The sequence below is a fragment of the Nyctereutes procyonoides genome, unplaced genomic scaffold (assembly GCF_905146905.1).
Source record: "Nyctereutes procyonoides isolate TBG_1078 unplaced genomic scaffold, NYPRO_anot_genome, whole genome shotgun sequence".
NCBI lineage: Eukaryota > Metazoa > Chordata > Mammalia > Carnivora > Canidae > Nyctereutes > Nyctereutes procyonoides.
This window is the reverse complement of record NW_026575140.1, coordinates 53,969,608-53,989,453: the sequence shown is the minus strand read 5'-3', so window position 1 is coordinate 53,989,453 and position 19,846 is coordinate 53,969,608. Positions and strand designations below refer to the sequence as shown.

The window sequence follows — 19,846 nt, the reverse complement described above, 5'->3', positions numbered from 1 at the left end:
CCAGAATGCAGAAACTGCAGAAACTTCTAGAAGGTCTCCCTGGGTGTGTGTGGGGTGGGGGAGCCTTTCTTCCCCTGTTTGCCCCTTTCTGGGCTTAGAGTGCCATCTCTAGCACCATCATAACCCTCAGAACCTTGGTACCAGGCTTCGGGGCTGCCCACCAGCATTTTGGCATTGGAAGCTCAGAACACTGCCAGGTCTCCATACGCCTTTCCCTGTTTTATAGCTAAAGAGATGGAGAGTCATGTCCAGGTCACATGGATGGGGCCTAACCTCGGGGCAGCCAGCAAGGAATCATCCTGCCCTGGAGCAGCCTGGACCTGCCCCACTTGAACCTGCCTTCCAGCAAAGCCTCTCACGTTTCTGGCTCTTTCCTTGCCCATGTGTCCCCTGCTTCCCGCTGGAAACCTCGCTGTCCCCAGAGCTCTGCTCCCAAGACACTAGCAGAAGAAACACCACCATGGAGAGCAGAGGCTCTGAGTCTTGAGTTCTTGTAGCAGCTCAGCCTTCATCAGCTGCGTGACCTTCGCAGATGTACTTAACCTCTCTGAGCCTCGTTTTCTGCACCTGCCAATGGGGCCACTGACAATACCACCCTCAGAAAGACTGTCTTGGGGGTTAAATAAAATAAGACATAAAATGTTTAGCCCGGTGCTGCGCATGTGCGCGTGTGCACACGCACTCACACACACATACACACACAGGTCACTGGTACTGCCCATGCTAAAAGAGTCCAGGAATGAGAGTTAGGCTTTGGATGGGACCCTCCAATAGACAGAGCACCCACCCCCCCACCCCAGGGGTGCTGGGACGGGGCCCCGGGGACAGGAGTCTGCGGGATACTGTGGGTCCCAGACAGCGTGGCAGTGCCAGGATCAGATGAACTGAGTGTCCAGTGTAATGATGTGTCACCTGTCACCTGCAGCCTGTCTTTCAGCCAGGCCCCTGCTCATTAGCACTTTCACCCACGTGCCTGCAAAGAAGGGGGTGGGAGCAGAGGTAGGGCGACATCCTGTCCCATCCTGGCACTTCTTGGGAGGAAAAGAAAGCCAAGAACTAGCTCAAAGTCAGGTTGAAGTTGGAGGGCTTGAGATTACGCCGAGCTCTGCGCACTCCCTCCTCCACAGTCTTAGGTATTTGAGCAGAGGCTGCATTTGGCAGCTTGGAAACATGTGCTTGGCCCCAACCTGAGAAGTTGTGTCTTCAAGAGTCTTGAAGGGCACCCTGAGATATGAAGAGTTTCCTTCTGCTTGCAAGTGTCTGAGCCCCCCAGATAAGGGCTGCAGCTCTTGGCACAAAGCATGCAGCCAGGAGTTTGCACCCCTTCAGCTCCACCCATTTATTATGTCTGCTTTGACTTGCCCATCTCAGAAATGGGCAGCCAGTGTGATGCCCCTTGCCCGGAGAGGGGGATCACATATTCGTAGGCATTCATCACTCAGCATCACTCTGCAAATGCTGTGTAGGTACCAGGCACGGCTAACAATGGGAGCATTAGAACTAATAATACTGCCCCTCCTCTCACTGGTAGTAATAGTTAATATGAGCTAGCTGGGGCACCAGGGTGGCTCAGTGGTTGAGCATCCGCCTTCAGCTCAGGGCGTGATCCTGGGGTCCTGGGATCCAGTCCCGCATCGGGCTCCCCGCAAGGATCCTGCTTCTCCCTCTCCTTGTGTCTCTGCCTCTCTCCCTGTGTCTCTCTGTCTTTTTTTTTTTAAGATTTTATTTATTCATAGAGACACACACAGAGAGAGAGGCAGAGACACAGACAGAGGGAGAAGCAGGCTCCATGCAGAGAGCCTGACGCGGGACTCGATCCCGGGTCTCCAGGATCATACCCTGGGCTGCAGGCGGCGCTAAACCGCTGCGCCACCAGGGCTGCCCTCTCCCTGTGTCTCTCATGAATAAATAAATAAAGTCTTTAAAACAAAATATGAGCTGGCTATTCGCTAAGTGGTTGCTCGGTGTGTCAGGCCTCCCATCCTACCCTTATAAGGTGGAGGCTATTATTATGGCTATTTTATAGGAAAAGAAACCAAAGCACAAAAAGTGTATGCAGCTTGCCTGGTAGTCTGGGGCGATTCTCAGCCATGATAACAATTGCAACGAAATATTATTTGTGCTGCAACAGAAGCAATAATAGGATAAAATTGTTGAGACCTGAGAGAATGTCAGTTCAGGTGGGTAGGGGAGGGTCGGGTCAGGAAAGGTCACGAGGTCCGATACACTTGAACCAGACAGGGAGGCGCATTTTCCTTCTGTAAAGGATCTGTGACATCGTACCCCATACGGGACAAGTAAAAAATGGGAAATAAAAAGGAGTAGAAAAGTCTAGATCAGAAAAGGAAGGAGAATCTCTTTCGCAGCCAGCGCCGAGAGCGATGGGCATCTCTCGGGACAACTGACACAAGCGCCCCAAGACCCGGGGGCAAGAGCAAGCCCTACCACAAGAAGCAGAAGCATGAGCTGGGACGTCCCGTGGCCAATACTAAGATTGGCCCCCACCACATACACACAATTCAAGTCTGGGGAGGCAATAAGAAGTATCGAGCCTTGAGGCTAGACGTGGGGAACTTCTCCTGGGGCTCGGAGTGTTGTACACACAAAACAAGGATTATCGATGTTGTCTATAATGCATCCGACAATGAACTGGTCTGCACCAAGACCCTGGTGAAGAACTGTATCGTGCACATTGACAGCACACTGTACTGACAGTGATACGAGTCCCACTATGCACTGCCCTTGGGATGCAGGAAGGGGGCCGAGCTGACACCGGAGGAGGAAGAGATTTTATTTTATTTTTTTTATTTTTTTTTAAGGAAGAGATTTTAAATAAAAAAATCATCAAAGAAAATTCAGAAGTATGATGAAAGGAAAAAGAATTCCAAAATCAGCAGTCTTCTGGAGGAGCAGTTCCAGCAGGGCAAGCTTCTTGCATGCATCGCTTCAAGACCAGGCCATTGTAGCCAGGCAGATGGCTATGTGCTAGAGGGCAAGGAGCTGGAGTTCTATCTCAGGGAAATCAAAGCCCGGAAAGGCAAATAAATCTTCTATCTTCGGTCATGTAATAAAGGTGTTTATTGTTCAAAAAAAAAAAAAAGAAAAGAAAAGAAAAAGGAAGAAGAAAATTAAGTTTTTGTCTCTTTTTTCCTGTAACCATATTTCATGAAAATAGCCATAAAGAATTTTCTTTTTCTGTTACCATATTTCATGAAAACGACCAATGGGTAATACAGTACATGGGAACGCCGTCTCAAGGGGTTATGGAAGCAATCCCCGTGACACTGCTGGTCCTCCAGAGCAGTCCAAACAAAGGGAGGTCTGCAGGAGATCCCTTGTTACCTGGGAGCCAGGAGGGATGGGTGCTGTGGACGCAGATGCTCTGGACCCAAACAAAACAAAAATCACAATGATGATAAAAACAAAAACAAAAACTGAACTCCAAATCTAAAGTCACCACAAGAGAAGCTTCTAGCTGCAGGTGTAGATCTGGGTGGAGCTTCTCAAACACAGCCCTAGGAGGCTTACGCCAAGGGAAGAAGCAGCAGAGGTTTATCTAACAAATGGTTTACAATTCTCAGGAGAAATAAGAGGCAGTCAGAAAGCAGTTGATATAATAATATAACACCGCCCCTCCCCTCACTGGTAGTAATAGTTAATACGAGCTAGCTGGGGCACCAGGGTGGCTCAGTGAGGGGAGGGTTGGTATATATGTATATATACACACACACATCTGGTTATTTGGAAGATAGAGCCTTACCAGTTCCACAGAGGAGACCGTGACTTTCTTGGTATCCAATTCTAAGATCACTTCATTGCATGGTGCAGCTGAGTTATTAGAAGGCAGGGTGTGACAGTTTTATAGAAAATGCAGGTGTTGAGAGGTGGTTTTATTTTTTTTTTAAGATTTTATTTATTTATTTGGGAGAGAGAGAGAGAGAGAGAGAGAGAGAGAGAGAGCACAATCAGGGGGAGAGGGAGAAGCAGGCTCTCCACTGAGCAGGGAGGCCCTCGTGGGGCTCAATCCCAGGACCCTGGGATCATGACCTGAGCCAAAGGCAGACGCTTCACCAACTGAACCACCCAGGCCCCCCTGCAGAGGTGATTTTAAAACAACTTTTATTTCTTTTTTTTTTTTTTAAGATTTTATTTATTTATTTATGATAGTCACACAGAGAGAGACAGAGGCAGAGACACAGGCAGAGGGAGAAGCAGGCTCCATGCAGAGAGCCCAACGTGGGATTCGACCCTGGGTCTCCAGGATCGTGCCCTGGGCCAAAGGCAGGCGCCAAACCACTGCGCCACCCAGGGATCCCTTAAAACAACTTTTAAAAAATGGTCTTTAATAAAGCTGGAAGTGTAATGCTTAAAAAAAAAAAGAAAAAAAAAACCCAACTCAGTGGAAGTATTTAGGAGAGAATCAGCATAGTCTTTAACTGTCCTGAAGTAAGAGCTGTAATTGCATGCAAAAGAATCGTTACACACACTCACACACACACCTTTGCAAAATAACTCTGATAAATTTGATAGTAATGTGTTTTAGCGATGCAGGTATGCCAGTGTTTGTCGAATATATTAAATCCTAATTACACGACAGTGTTGCTTTGTGTTTGGTTTTGTCCTCAGCCATGGGACATTTACTCTTTGTAAAAATTCAGGTGCACTCATGAAACAGTGATTGAGTGCCTACTGTGTGCCAGGCACGAGGCTAAGTGCTGGTGGTGCAGAGGTATGAGAGCACTGTCCTTGATCTCGAAGAGCCCAAGGGCTCGGGGAGCTGGTACCGATAGATGGACAAGGAGGGCTATAGCATGGTAAGCAGTGGAAGTCTACAATTTTTTTTTTTTAGATTTTATTTATGTATTCATGAGAGACACAGAGAGAGAGGCAGAGACACAGGCAGAGGGAGAAGCAGGCTCCCTGCAGAGAACCCAGTGCAGGACTCAAATCCGGGACCCCAGGATCACAACCTGAGCCCAAGGCAGATGCTCAACCACTGAGCCACCCAGGTGCCCCCAGACCAAGCTTCTTAAAGGAGATGACCAATGGGGTGAGGCTTGAAAGATGGGCAGGCTTTGGTCAATTATAGGAAAGGCGGGGAAGCAGGGAGAGTGATGCATGCAGAGGCAAGAGCATGAGCGTAGGCCAAAGCATTGTGTTTGGATGGAACCATGCATCAGCAGACTGGTGGTGGCCACACGAATCTGGCCACATGATAAAAATGCATAGAAAAATACACACATGCACACCCTCCATCCACACTGGGACTATTTTCGAAGACAAAGACTGGAAGCCTTGAGAGGTACCGAGACCCAGCAGCAGCCCCCAATTCCAGCATGTCATGTTAATTACTGTGCCTCTGACCTTTGGAATATAACATTCCTAATCCAGTTCCCCAACACTCCTCCCCAGAAAGGCCGCTGTCAGCGAAAACATTCTCAGGCAAATATTGAATGAGAAGAAATTACAGCAGACGGTGAAGCTGAAATCCATGTGTGGGCAGAAGTGTGGGAGATGTAGTGCCCTGTTGTGTCCAGTCCAGGAAGCAGGCCAGTGTTCTCTTCCTTTTGTCTAGATGTTTCTGACCTGCAGCCTGATCCATCCTCTCCTGACCCAGCTCCCCTGATGTGGTGCTCAGGATGTTTCTCATCTTGTGTTTGCCGTTGTGATCTCGTGCAAATCACTTGAGTTCTGAACTGCGGGTTCCTGGTCTGAAAACAAGACTAATAGGTGCCTGCTAGTCTCCTATAGCTGAGGGAGACTCCAGTGAGATCTGGCTTCTGGAATGTTCTTGCTTCTTCCAGGTGACACTCCGAAGAAGCAGGTGCTTCCAGTCTTGACAATGGGATCTTGCTCCTGTGGAGACTCTATAGGAGTCTTGGAGCCTAGTCTTCTCTCAAACTAGGCGCCATCGTGCTTTTTCCAAAGGAAGTGAAGCCATTCCGTTTGCCTCCGTAACAATGACCTGTTTTCAGATGTAAATAAGGCCACAGGCATGATAAACAATACACATTTCAGCACAGACACACACACACAAAAATGGTGTCAAGGTGACATTTGGAACCAGAGTGACCTACAGCATTTACAGCTTTCTGAGGAGAAGGCCTCTCAGTAAAAGGCAATATCCTCAGAAATTTAGGGCTGGGCTAATTCAGCCAATGTGGGGCAATTGTCTCGTTCCCAGAATACTCTGGAGAAAGTGGTGTAATCTGTGGGAATAATGAACAGTTGAATATTTCAGCTTAATGGCTGCTGACCTCAGAGAAGAACCCCCACTGCTCCCCCAAACAGGCTGAATGGAACCTGGGAATGAAGCCACCTTCCTTGAGTTAACACAAATCTCTTAATGCCAGACTCATTAACAGCTCGCCCCACTCCAGCCTCTGCAGGGTTGGTTTTGTGGGTTGGATTTTTCTTTTCTTTTCTTTTCTTTTTCCTCCGTCTAAACCTTTCCAGAGAGGAGGCAGGCATTTCATATTTCTTCGTATTTGGTATCCTGGCTCGTTTGACAGATTTCCTCCTCAGTCCTCTGTGATGGATTCCCAAAAGCCACTTTGGCAACATGTCCTCCAATGAGTTTTCCTTCTTCCCCTTTTCTTGCACTCTGAATCCACGTGTTTCATGGCTGGCACGTTCTGTTGCTGATGGACGTGGCCTGTGGTGGGCGAGGGGGCACGTTGGGATGTTGCAGAGCCGATAAACCAGCAGAAGGCTTATCAAACAAGAATAGCCAGGGGCAGTGAACTCGGGCAGCCCTGTGATTCTGGTGACTGTCACTTTCCAATGACACTTCATGTTCTCTGATGTGACTGTTGTTGGAGTTGGTGTGCCAGGGCACACGATGCAACTCTAATAACTGCCTCGTTCATAAGCTCCCTGGGAGCAGAAGGGAAAAAAAAGAGTAGCAAAGGGGGACCTCATAATTTATGGCATCCCTCCTAAGCAACAGGGACCTTGCCTACAGTATTTTATTTAGTGCCTGAAAGTACTCTTTGATTGTCCTAGTAAAGAGATGAGGAGAGGGGGCGCTCCCGAAAGATGAGTCCTCTCAGGGCAGCAAGACTCTGCCTCCACCAAAACACACTGCACATCATGCCTGAGCCTTCTTCTGACTGTCTTGAATTCTGTGACTGGAGTCTCTGCTTTGTATCTGCCGGATAGACTAGGAGCCCCGTAAGACCTGAGTGATGTTGGGGGAGACAAAAAAATAGGCAAGACTGTGGGGCCAGCCTCTTCCCTCCTCATTCTCCCCACCTATCCCTCCTCCCCCTCCTCACTCTCTCCTCTTCTTCCTCTTCCTTCCCTCCCTCTCCCCTCTTCCTCCCTCTCCCCTCTTCCTCCCTCTCCTCTTCCCCCTCCTCTTCCTCTCCCTCTCCTATCCTCTCCACTTCTTCCTCCTCCTCTCCTCTTCTACTCCTCCCTGTTGACTCCCTGTCCTCCTCCCCTCCTCCCCCTCCTCATCCTCTTGTCTTCTTCCTCCTCCCCTCTTCCTCCCTCTCCTCCCCCTTGTCCCTCTCCTCATGCTCTCCTTTTCTTCCTCCTCTCCTCCTCTCCTCCTCCCTTCCCTCTTCTCCCCCTCCTCATCCTCTCTTCTTCTTCCTCTTCCTGCCCCCCCTTCCTTCTCCTCTTCTTCTTCCTCTCCCTCTCCTCATCCTCTCATCTTCTTCCTCCTCCTCCCATCCTCCTCCCTATTCTGCTCCTCTTCTCTACTTCCTCCCTCTCCTCCACCCCTGTCCCCTCTCTTCCTTCTCCACTTCCTCCCCACCCTCAGTCTGGCTCTAGGTCTCCCGGAAACACTGAATTTTCCAGGGACCTGAGAGCACAGGCTGGCCTCAGCATTCATTTCCTCCCACCCCTTCCTTTCCTCTGGTGATGACTCACGAATCTATGCTAATTAATATTGGCGAGGGCCAAAGATCCTCAGAGGCAGCCCCAAGCAGGGGGAGACCTGGCATGGAGGGCAGCAGATGACCAGCTGGGGACACCCAAAGCTCACTTGCCAGGCAGGCTGACTCTGTGGGGGTGGCAGCCACAGAGCAGAGCAGACCCTCAGTGACAGGGAGCTGGGGCAGCAGCTTTAGGGAGGTCAGGCTCCGCTGTGTCCCCAGCCCTCACCCCCTGCCCCCGATTCCTCCCCATCAAACGGTTCACTCTCCCCTCCCATAGACCCTCAGAGGGACAGAGGAGCTCCCTTGCTGCCCAGCCAACCTGCCTTGGAGCTTCATTCCGACCTGACTCCAAACCAGAAGTTTCAGCATTGAGCCATAGCTTCCTGTCTCCCTGCCGCCACCACCATCCTCACCTCCAAACGTAGTACAGCCACACACAGAAGTTTCCGTTTCTGCCCCCTTGCTTTTTTTTTCTTTTCCCTTTTCTATTCCAAAACACGTGTCAAGTGTATTTTTAAATTTGCATGCGTTGAAATTGGCTTTCGGTGGAGGCGTTGCTGGAAACCTACTCCACGATAAGAGGGAAGGGACGATTAAGTCACACAGCAATGAGGATGACCCTCAAAGGCATTCTGTGGAGGGGGAGAGGCCAGGCTCCAAAGGTTCATACTCAGAATTCCTCTAATAGGACATTCTGGAAAAGTTGAAGCTGCAGGGACATGGGGCAGATCAGTGACTGCCAGGGCTTTTAAGGGTTCATATGAACCCTGGTGTGTTTTATGCTGATTTGCCCACTGAAGACCATTTAGGCTATAAGTCTTTATTTGGACAGGTTTTCATTTCTCCTGGATAAATACCTAGGCATGAGATTCCTGGGTCATCTGGTATATTTCTTTTCTTTTTTTTTTTTTAAGATTTTATTTATTTATTCATGAGAGACAGAGAGAGAGAGAGACAGAGACAGAGGCAGAGGCAGAGGGAGAAGCAGGCTCCCTGTGGGAAGCCCGATGTGGGACTCGATCCCAAGACCCACTGAGCCACCCAGGTGGTATATTTCTGGTATATTTTTGTTTAATTTTGTAAGTCAAGCCAGTAACTTCTTTCATGTTCTTTCATCTGGTAGAAATTATTAATTAGCCAAACTGTTTTCCCGAGTGGCTGCCATCCATTTGACATTCGAAGCCAAAACCTAGAAATGGTTCATATCACTGTCTCTCATGAGGTCCCACGCTCACCTCCTTGGCGAGTCTGTCACGTCCACACTGTAGCTTCTAAGGGCCTACGTCTGTCCATTTTTGCTGCCACCACCTTGACAGAAGTCACTGTTAGGTTTTGCAGAGCGGCCCACTCATGTCCCACATCCTCTCTGCCCTCTCCCCCTACCACCCATTCCCCATAGAGTGGCCAAGGTGATTCTTTTAAGACATTTCTCTGATCAGGTGACTCCCCTAGTTCAAGCCTGCCATCAGCAACCCACTGCACTGGGGATGTCCCATTACACTTTGCCTTCAGAGGTCTGGTGATCTGGCCCCCTTGCCTACATCTCCCCCCATGCACTCCCTCTATTGCAGTGGGCTGGCTTCTCTGAGTTCCAGACGACCCAAGAGCTTGCCCACTTCAGGATCTGCACACACACTGCCCCTGTGTGCAATGCTCTTCTCAGAATCCAGCTTCTTTGCACCCTAGTTCAAATGGTACCTTCTCAGAGAGCCTTTGTTTCCTTTGTGGCACTTATATGACAGATTGGTTACTTTTATATCAAATTATAAAAATATCTTTTTTTTAAATTGTATAATTAATTCTATGAATCATAGAAATATTTCTACTTAAAAACCAGTTTACCCATTTGTGATCTCTGTCTTCCCAACAAAAATAGGTGTACTCCCCCTTTTTTAAAGATTTTATTTATTTATTCATGAGAGATGTAGGGAGAAGCAGGCTCCCTGCAGGGAGCCCAATGTAGGACTCGATCCCAAGACCCTGGTATCACACCCTAAGCCGAAGGCAGACACTCAACCACTGAGCCACCCAGGTGCCCCTAGGCTCCCCTTTAAAGCAGGGAAGCAAAAAAAAAAAAAAAAAAAAAAACAGGGAAGCTCATCCCAGCTGTCGCTAGCACCTAGGACAGTTCATGGCACATAGTAGGTGATTTAAGACTCTTCAGTGATTGGATAGATGAATAAATGCAAGGATGGCAGCCTATACTGGTGACTTCACTAAAAAGCGAAGGCGGGGGAGCTTATGGAGATTCGATCTGGGATGACATAGGTTTAGAACCAAATGGGTCCAGGCGCAGAAAACCCCTGCTGCGGTGCCTGGTGCACCCCAGGAACAAGCCGAAAGTCTCAGGTTAAAAAGTGGTATAGGGGAACAAACCAGTGAGAAGGGAGCTTCCACTCTCTCAAGGAGGTCGAATGTCTTCATTCCTTCGGCAGACACGCCCTGAGTCTGCGTGAAGGGAAGTGCGTGCACAAGCAGAGGCATCTTGGTGAACAGCATTCCTCACGAGAACAGAGCATGGAAGCTTCACAGCTTGCTCCGAATCAGCCCAGAAATGATGGTTCTTGGGACACCTGGGGGGCTCAGTGGTGAGCATCTGCCTCTTTCTCAGGGCATGATCCCGGGGTCCTGGGATCGAGTTCTGCATCAGACTCCCCGCAGGGAGCCTGCTTCTCCCTCTGCCTGTGTCTCTGCCTCTCTCTCTCTCTCTCTCTCTCTCTCTCTCTCTCTCTCTGTCTCTCATGAATAAATAAATAAAATATATTTTTAAAAAAGGAGCGATGGTTCTTCCCCAACCCCGGACAGCCTCACCTTCCACGGAAACCACGAGAGAGAGCTCCCATTCTGTTCTGGAAGGGTGAACCCCCGCAGCAGAGCACTGTGCATGGTCCTGCGTGTGTCTCCAACCATGTACCACTTAGGGAGCCTTCTAGTCATCAGAAAGCTGTTATACGTTCCTCTGCACTCAACACAGTAAACCTCATTTGAAGATAATCTGCAGATCCCCTTCGTCTTAGAGCTAGCTGACCCCACTGTCTCCTGCTGAGCACACAGGAGTGCTGGTTGACAGAGAGATCCAAACACAGAAGGGCCTTCCCTTCCGCCTGCTCATCTCCTCCAGTCTCTGAGTCTCTCCCAAGTCTCTTCCCCCTCGGCTAACAATCTACAACTGGCATGATCCAAAAACCCTTCATAAACATAAACCCATCACTTCACCTTTTCAGTGGTGTTCTTTTTAAAAAAAATTATCATTATTTTTAAAAGATTTTATTTATTTATTTATTTATTTATTTATTTATTTATTTATGACAGAGAGAGAGAGAGAGAGAGAGAAGGGAAGGGGGGGCAGAGGGAGAGGGAGAAGCAGACTCTCTGCTGAAAGCCCAGGACCCCGAGATCATGACCTGAACTGAAGGCAGACGCTTAACCCGACAGAGCCACCCAGGCATTCCTCCAGTGGTTATCTTTACTATACCAGTCAGGAAGATGTGATGGTATATGCAGGAGGCATTTACTAAATGGACATGGGGAAAAGCAGATGAGTGGGAGACAGAACACTGGAAAGAAGAAGAAGATGTAAATGGCATCATGGACCTTGCCAGAACCACTCCCAGAGTGTCATCATGTAGGGTCACCCACAGAGGCACCTGCCAATGGGCACCTGCTCGCTGCTGGCCACGGCCCCATGAACACCATCCTTCTTTACAAACCTCAGTGAGCAGAACGGATCTCAGCCTGGATCCTGCCACAAACTCAGACGAGCCTCTTCCCCTTCTCTGGCTCCTGGTGTCTACGTCCCTAAAATGATGAGTGGACAAGACAGTTGGTCTTCACACATTTTATTTCGTCGCCCTGGAGCCATGAGCTCCAATGAAATTGTCCTCAGAAGCCAGTCCTCAAAGCGAATCGCCTTCAAGATGTACTACTGTGGGAAGTTGGTCCCCACCAGGGTCATGCTGCATCCCTCACTTGCAGTTAAGGCCAGCAGGAGACGGGGTGTGCCTTTAATGTTTTCTTGGGTGCTCTATCTCTGTGATTTTATAAGAACCTGCGAAGCAGGAAAACACCCCCCAATGACCGTAGACAGTTGCACACAAGTAGAAATAATAAAATCCATAATCCCACAGTACAGCCTGGCTGTTGAACTGAGCACTGTGCTCAGGTCTTTCTAGCAGACCCTCAGCTCCTGACAACTGTCAATCACCTGCTTCTCTGCCATAAAGCTTCTAGCCCTTTGCTTCCACCTACAATCTCATCCATTTCTCTGTTGTGCCATATGTCCCCTGGATATTGGGAGATTCATAGAAGAAATCAGTTCCCCTGTCAGTTCTAGCTCCATCAAGGGCCTCTCTACAAATCTCTGCCTAATTGAGTATTCATGGTGGACAACTGAATATTTATGATGCCAAAAAAAAAAAAAAAACGCTCCATAGGGCCCTGTCTTCTCCCGTCTGCGTGCGGTCTTTGTAATGCACGCAGCCTTCCCTGGTCTGTGGCAGCTGTCCCTTTCACTCATCCCCCATTGCAGTCTCTGTCACTCATCGCTCAGCCATGCACTCCTTCCCTGGGGCTGTTAATCCCATTCAGCAATCCTGCCTTAGTCCACAGGGAGTCTTCCAGAAGAGCCTTTTCTGAATTACACCCCCACCCGTGCAGACCACAGTCACAGCCCTTGTACTGAGGCTTGACAAGTGCAACATCCTCAACAAGACAATGAGGCGTTCATTGGGCCCGTAGCATGTGTTAAGAATTGTCATAAGTTCTTTGCAAGTCTTACCTTGAGTCAAACCAGTGGATTTGTCCAGGGTAATACCAGAACTTTCTCAGGCGTTGTCTCGTGTGTAAGATGGAGAAAATGCCTGCCCATCACGTTCTTCCCTAGATGAAATGGTGAGAGGTGGTTGGCCTTGCTAATAAGCTCGTCAGTGGGCCTGGTAAGCAGCCCCCCACCTCCCGCATTGCAGGCATTTTGCTTTCCCTCCTCTGTCAGGGAATAAAGAAGAATGAATGGCCCAGGAGTGAGCTCTGCACCCCACAGAAACAGACACCAAGGAGGAGCTGTTATTTCTGTGGCGTGCCTGTTGAGCGTAGCTGACCGTGCACTAATGAGGATGGATGAGGCTGTGTGCTGGAAAGATCTGTATTCCCGGAGGACGCCGCACCAAGGATGCAGGCAGTCGCCGCAACCTTCAGACTGGACCAAGTCCCTTTGTGTAGGGCTAAAACTATCTTTGTGTCTTTTCTGTTTTTAGATTTATTTATTTTTTAGAAAAAGAGGGAGAGAGAGAATTCTTAAGCAGACTCCCCACAAAGTGTGGAGCCTTCTGCAGGACTTGATCTCAAGACCCTAAGGTCATGACCTGAACTGAAATCAAGAGTTGGCTGCCCAACAGACTGAGCCACCCAGTTGCATCCACTGGTGAATCTGCTCCATATGTGATGCCTTTTCTTGGCCCACCCTGCTGTCCCAAGAAACAGGATGGCACAACACCACTCCTTGACTTAGCCAGGCTCCATGCACATCTACCATACCCTCTGGATAGCCTTGAGCTGGTCCCCCAACTTCTCTGACCCCTGACGTCCCACTTGACAGATGGGCTTAATCCTGCCCACATTGTTGGGTTGTTGTGGGAACTCAGTGGAGTCATGGTGCCGAAGACACTAAATACCAGGCGAATTCCAATTGTTCATCAGTCACGAAGCCTTACCCTATCCTACATGGAATTAATCTTGTATTCCTCTGGACTGCCTCCCAAATATTAACATGTCCTTCTCACCACGTCTCTCCCCACCTGCCCTGGATTTTGAGGGGTTATGTGCATGTGTTCATTTGCCTGCTAGACATAATCTCAACAGGATGTGGATCTTACTCACCTCCACATTCACCCCCGTGGGTGCACAATGCCTGGCATGTTGTAGATGCTCAGTAAATGCTCAGTGAATGATGGAATGAAAACCCTCTCTGCCCGGGCTCAGCCTGTGTGTTATCTCTTCTGTGCTACTCAGGATGTGGAGATAAGAGACAGGGGTTTCTCTTAGGGGTCCACACAACCTAGTCTGGGGGATGGGCTCCTGTTGTACAAGCTGGTGATGCAAGTGAGACATAATGGGAGCAGGAGAGTCTGGATATGAAATACAGAGCTCAACTCGTTACTTCTCATCATCTGCCTGCATTCAGCCACAGAATCCTTCGAGGGAACTGGACGGAGTCTTTGAAGCAATTGTTTCTTGTCTCTGAAATTGCTTCCTGGTCTTCTGGGCCAGTCCCCCCGAAATGGCTGCAGAGAGCCCCAGCTGTTTAATATCCAGCCTGCTGCTGGGAGTGATTGCTCATCAGACCCCAGAACCCGGATGAGTTCAAGAGGGACCATGGACAGCCCCGGTCCTGCAGGTCTCAGACAAATGGCTGCCCAGTGGATTGGCCAGCATTAAGCAACAAACATGATTAAAGCCCAGAAAATAGGACCCGGGAGGAGAGGATGAGCCATCTGTTTGATATATTGTGCGGGAGAACAAATAACAATGTGCAAGTCTGCGGACATTTTCTGCAAGAAGGATGGCGATGCCCAGTTCAATCAGGCCCAAAAAGGAAGCAAAGAACACCAACTGCCACACGAGGGATTTTATCCAGACGTATTAAGGCAGAACTTGTCCACTGCCTGGCAGTTGGGGACATTTATACTCTGGGACGGTCTCCCAGAAGCAGCTTCTGGAATCCGATCTGCTTGGTAAAAACGATGGACCCAAGTCTAGCAGAGAAACCCAACAACTCTTGCACCTGGGGCTGAGAGAGAGAGAGAGAAGTTTTAAATGCCTCCCTTTGGAGTATTTCCAGGACTCTGACAACTCACCAGACAAGGTGTGTGAGGAAGAGGAGCCAGAGAGAACCCCCAAAACATCTAGGCTTGCTCAAGGCCAAGCCCCCGTCCTTGACAAGGGTTCTGCTCTGGCCCCTGGAGCGTGCTTAAGCCCTCATAGAGCTGACCAGCCCGTGACTGTCTCTAAATCATCTGATGACAAAAAGCCATAATTAATGGATTCTCACTGCGGTAACAAGAGTGCTTGCAACATAGAGGGGCTTCTTTTTTCAGCATAGAATTTTATCAGTTAATTCACAAGTGAATATCTAGTGGTTTCCGTCTTCACCAGAACCTTTGGTATATCCAAAAAGCACATGTGGCACCTGTTAAAAATAGAAATACTTATGAGTTAGAAAACATCATCTTTTGGGGCACCTAGGTGGTTTAGCAGTTGAGTGTCTGCCTTCAGCTTAGGTCGCGATCCCGAGGTTCTGGGATCAAATCCTGCACTGGAGTTCCCACAGGGAGCCTGCTTCTCCCTCTTCCTGCATCTCTGCCTCTCTCTCTTTGTCTCTCATGAATAAACAAATAAAACCTAAAAAAAATCCACCAAAAAACATCATCTTTTGATATACAGTTCGGTAGAAAACACTCTTGTTTTAAAATTTACTTCTGATGTGTTTCATAGGGAGGTATAAGCAGTAAGACATGTAGAGATGGAAATATTTGTGGCAAAGGAAGAAGTTTTTATACTCACAGATATCTAGAAGCTGAAGGCACAGCAGGCCATGCAAGGCCATAGGGGAAGCATCAGGGCCGGTCAGGAGGCACGGGGGACCTGAGGGAAGGGGGCCCAGGGACATGTGTAAGAGTCTTTATCATAGTTTCAGCCAGAAAGGGAAGGCAGGGTAATCAGGTTTAGGACTAACTGGTTTGAATAACCCCAGTGGGCTCTGACTCTTAGCTGGTTTCTGGTCCTTGAATGATTAAGGCACACGGATTGTGATCCGGGGTATAGAAGACCCACAGAGGAGACGGGAGGAAAGGGGTGGCGGGCTTTGCTTATGAACCTGCTCAGCCAGGCCGTGAATGTGAAGAGCACCAAGAATACAGAAGAAAAGACAGTTTAGTTAGTACAACTCTACCTCCGAAAGTGAAAATAAGGACACGGTTTACAATTGTGTTGATGTTTGTGGACCACTGGAAATTAATGAGCTTTAAGAAGATGCAAAAATATTTCAGGCAAAGCCATGCTAAAGAGAAAAAAAGAAAGAAACCAGTAAGTTTAGAGAGAAGCTACCACAGCGACAGGGAACAGAGACTAAAGTTTGTCGGTGCCTCCTCCTCCCTCCTTCTTTCTATTCTGCCCTGGGTTGGGAGGACAGAATCCTTGTGATTCTCTGCTCTGTAAAGCATGCTCTAGAGGCTGAATGGCTTATCTAGCTATGATGCAGGCTGAGGATGCTACCAGGATGGGGCTTCTCCCCACGATGGCCCAAGAGGTCCGTCTGTGTTCCAAGATCACAAATTCCAGTCTTAACCCAGCTGCCAGTGGGTGATACTCTTAGCAGTATCTACTCTCGGCCACCACCACTCTCAGTGCCAATGGTCAGACAACCCTCGATGAGGGCTTCCATTTACTTCCCACCTTTCAAAGACAATGAATAGACCTGACAATGTAGTGTCAACTACAACACCCGGTGTTAGGTATTGTGCTAGATGTTGGGAATACAGCAGTGCACGTTGGATACGTGGGTCATGCCCTTGTGTTGGGCAACAATACAGGATAAGTCAACAAATCAATGAGTTCATTACACATTGCGTACGTGTGATGACAGGATAACAGGGACATGTGAAGGAGAATAAAGTGGAGCTCTTTGGAGGGATCACGATTGGCTTCTCCACTAGGAGAGGAGATTAGGAGCCTGAGTGAGGCATAGGAGGGGCCATCTGCATAGGTAGAATGAGACATACAAGGCCTCCAAGGGGAGGAGAACATGATTAATTCTAGGAACAGAACTCCAAGGAGAACATCAAGGAATTTGGACTTTATCCCAAGGGGCAGTGGAAGGGTTTGAATCAGTGGACACAACGTGAAGTGATGTTTTTTGAAAGATCACTTTGGCAGCTCTCTGGGGACCAAATTCCAGGGAGGCGAGTTGGGGAGCAGAGAAATCCATCAATGAGGAGGCAGCTGGATGGTGAAATTGAGTTTGAGTAGGGTGCCTTGGGCAGCAGGTGGAATCACAGGGTACTTTGGAGTGCCAGAACCAGCAGTGGAGTAGGGCCATGGAGGAGGAGAAGAGGGGAAAGCATTGTTGCAATCTTTCAGGCTTTCGGATTCAGATCTGGCCGGTCCCGCCATTTCTGAGATGGGAAAGAAGATGCCAGGGGTCAGTTGTTTTTGATATCATCATTCAAATAATCATTTTGATCTCTAGTAAACAAGCTTGTCTCCAGCTCAGATCTCAGGAGGGGTGCTGTTGACATCCACAACTCGGTTTGGCCTCAAGATACCTCATTCTCCCTGCCTGGGCATCAGTGTCTTAACTTCTTGACTCAAGAGTGAGGTTTCTTAACCTCAACACTATGGACATTGTGGGGAGGGATAACTCTTGGTCATGGGAGTTGGTCCTGTGTGTTGGAGCGTTAACAGCATCCCTGGCCCTCACCGACGAGAGGCCAGTAGCCTTCTCTCCCCCCAGTTATGACCATCATAAATGTCTCCAATCATGACAGATGTCCCCTTGGGTACAAAGTGGATCCTGCTTCAGGGCTTCTGCTCCAGAAGCAGAGGAGCTGAGATGAGGATGTAAAAGTTCACCTAGGAAGGACAGGCCACCTGCTAGGAGCATGGGGAGCTCTCTGACCTGCCTGACTCTTGAACTGCAGCATGTTCCAGGGCTACTAGGCTGATGGCAATCCAGAGTTGGAAAAAAGCCTCACTCAGCAGCAAACACACACACCGAAATAAATACAAAGCACTCATGCCAGGTGCTGCCCCACGGTTTTCTCAGGTAATCCTCTAGACCGCCCGTCCTACCTGCAGGAAAGCAGAGGCTGATACAGGCTGAGTTGCATGCCTGTGGCAGTGAGGTCACTAAGTGGCAGAGGCAGAGTTTGAACTCAGGTCTTTAGTGCCAGATCCTGTATTCTTTCTTTGGTATCACAGTTACCTTCCCCGGAGACTTGTGAAGTGTCTGTGCCTGAGAGTGCCATGGCCTCAGAGAGGGGGAAGGCCAGAGCCGTGACCCTCACGTCACCAGTGACTCCTGTTCTTCTACTTTGATCCTCCAGGCCTGTGGGGACTTGCTGAGAGTCCTCTGCCAGCCACTGGAGAGAGCGTCTGGGTGTTGCACCTCGCTGCGCACCACCACCTCCCCAACCCCCCAGGACTCCCACCAGCAGGTTCACCAATGTTCTTAGCTTAGATCTCCCACAAATGCATGGCTACATCAGTAGTGCAGGACAACAACGTCTCAGGTGAACAAAACAAACTTTCTTCAGACTCCTTAAAGCCTGTGTCTCTTCTTAATAAGATCAAAAGCAGGCATACTCCCCATTCCTACAGTGTCCCAACTTTAGTGCAAGAGTCCCAAGCATAGGGGGGATCCCTATGTGGCTCAGTGGTTTAGCACCTGCCTTTGGCCCAGGGCATGATCCTGGAGTCCCGGGATCAAGTCCCATGTCGGGCTCCCTGCATGGAGCCTGCTTCTCCCTCTGCCTGTGTCTCTGCCTCTCTCTCTCTGTCTCTCATGAATAAATAAATAAAAATCTTAAAAAAAAAAAGATTCCCAAGCATACTCTTCTCCCCAGATACACAGATTACCACCTCCCTGAGAATTCTGGGCCACAGTCCTGGAGGTTCGTGTAGAGGTACCTGGGTTCCATCCCCCCAAGGGATGTGGTGGGATGAATGGGTTTCCTCCACTCCATAACAGTGATCTTCAATCTGTCCAGCCTAGGAGCCACGTCATAGTGGCAGAGGGCTAGTCTTGAGTTCCTTGAGAATTCTCTGATACTATTTAGTATTTTGCATTGTTCCCAACAGATTCCCTCGAATGCAGTCTGTAAATGTTTGCTAAATTAGTGGATGGATGGAAAGATGGAAGGATGGGTGAATGCTTGGGTAGGTGAATGGATGGATGGATGGATGAGTGGGTGGATGGATGGAATGGATGGATGGATGGATGGATGGATGGATGGATGGATGGATTGATGAAATGTTGAATGGATGAATGGAAAAGAGGAGGAAGGAAAGAAGCTAAGAGTGGAGGAAGGGAGGGAAGATTAAGAGATCTTCAACTTTAGGTCACGTACTCCACTAAAGCTCACTTTCCCATTCAGAAAATTTCATATAATTCATGCAATCAAGAGTTTTTGGTTTTTGATGAAACACCAGTGGGGCAATATATAGGGTTTTTTTAAGAAATGTATTTAGTAATCAGCATATTATATATTCCAGGTAGGGTGAAGAGTGAAACAGAGTAAATTCAGATGCTGTTCTTGTAGAGCTGGTCATCGCCATGAGTAGTCTCATGATATACCCATGATCTGAAAATCTGCCCTATGAAAATCCTAAACACAGGACACCATCATTCCCTTTTCCTAGGAATTGTTTAGGAGCAGTATCCCAGCCAGAGCAGCCCATGAGGACCTTGACGGATATCAAGCATATAGCAAACACTCAAGAAATAATAGCTGTCATTCTTTATGCCACTAGATGACTCCTTTAAATAGTGCAAACCGTTCACGGATCTTTTAAAGGGGTTTTATTAAAAAAAAACGCAGAACATAAAGAAAACAAAATTGCCTCAAATCCCACCATTTATGATGATTACAGAAAGGAGTAGGAATGGCGGCCTCTTCTCCATGCCAATCCCCCATGACTTAGATGCCATTTACAGAATCTTTTCCAGCATTTTGCTGTGCTTTATTGCATGCCTACTTGAGTATATACACACATATCTTATTTCTTTTAAGTGGGCTCCACGCTGGGTGTGGAGCCCAATGTGGGGCTTGAACTCATGACCCTGAGATCAAAACCTGAGCTGAGATTAAGTCGGATGCTCAACCAACTGAGCCATGATTTCCATAATGGTCTGGGACTTGCTTCACTTGATCCTATGACATGGAGAATGTTCTTTTTCAGCTCAC

The 19,846-nt window shown here is 48.5% G+C and overlaps 1 protein-coding gene and 1 pseudogene across 4 annotated transcripts in view; both read left to right on the top strand.

Annotated features, from left to right (window-relative positions):
• SHISA6 (shisa family member 6) overlaps window positions 1-19,846 on the top strand; it is a 276,516-nt gene that overhangs the window by 185,884 nt on the left and 70,786 nt on the right. The window lies entirely within an intron of this gene.
• On the top strand, window positions 2,382-3,091 carry LOC129497435 (40S ribosomal protein S8-like; annotated as a pseudogene).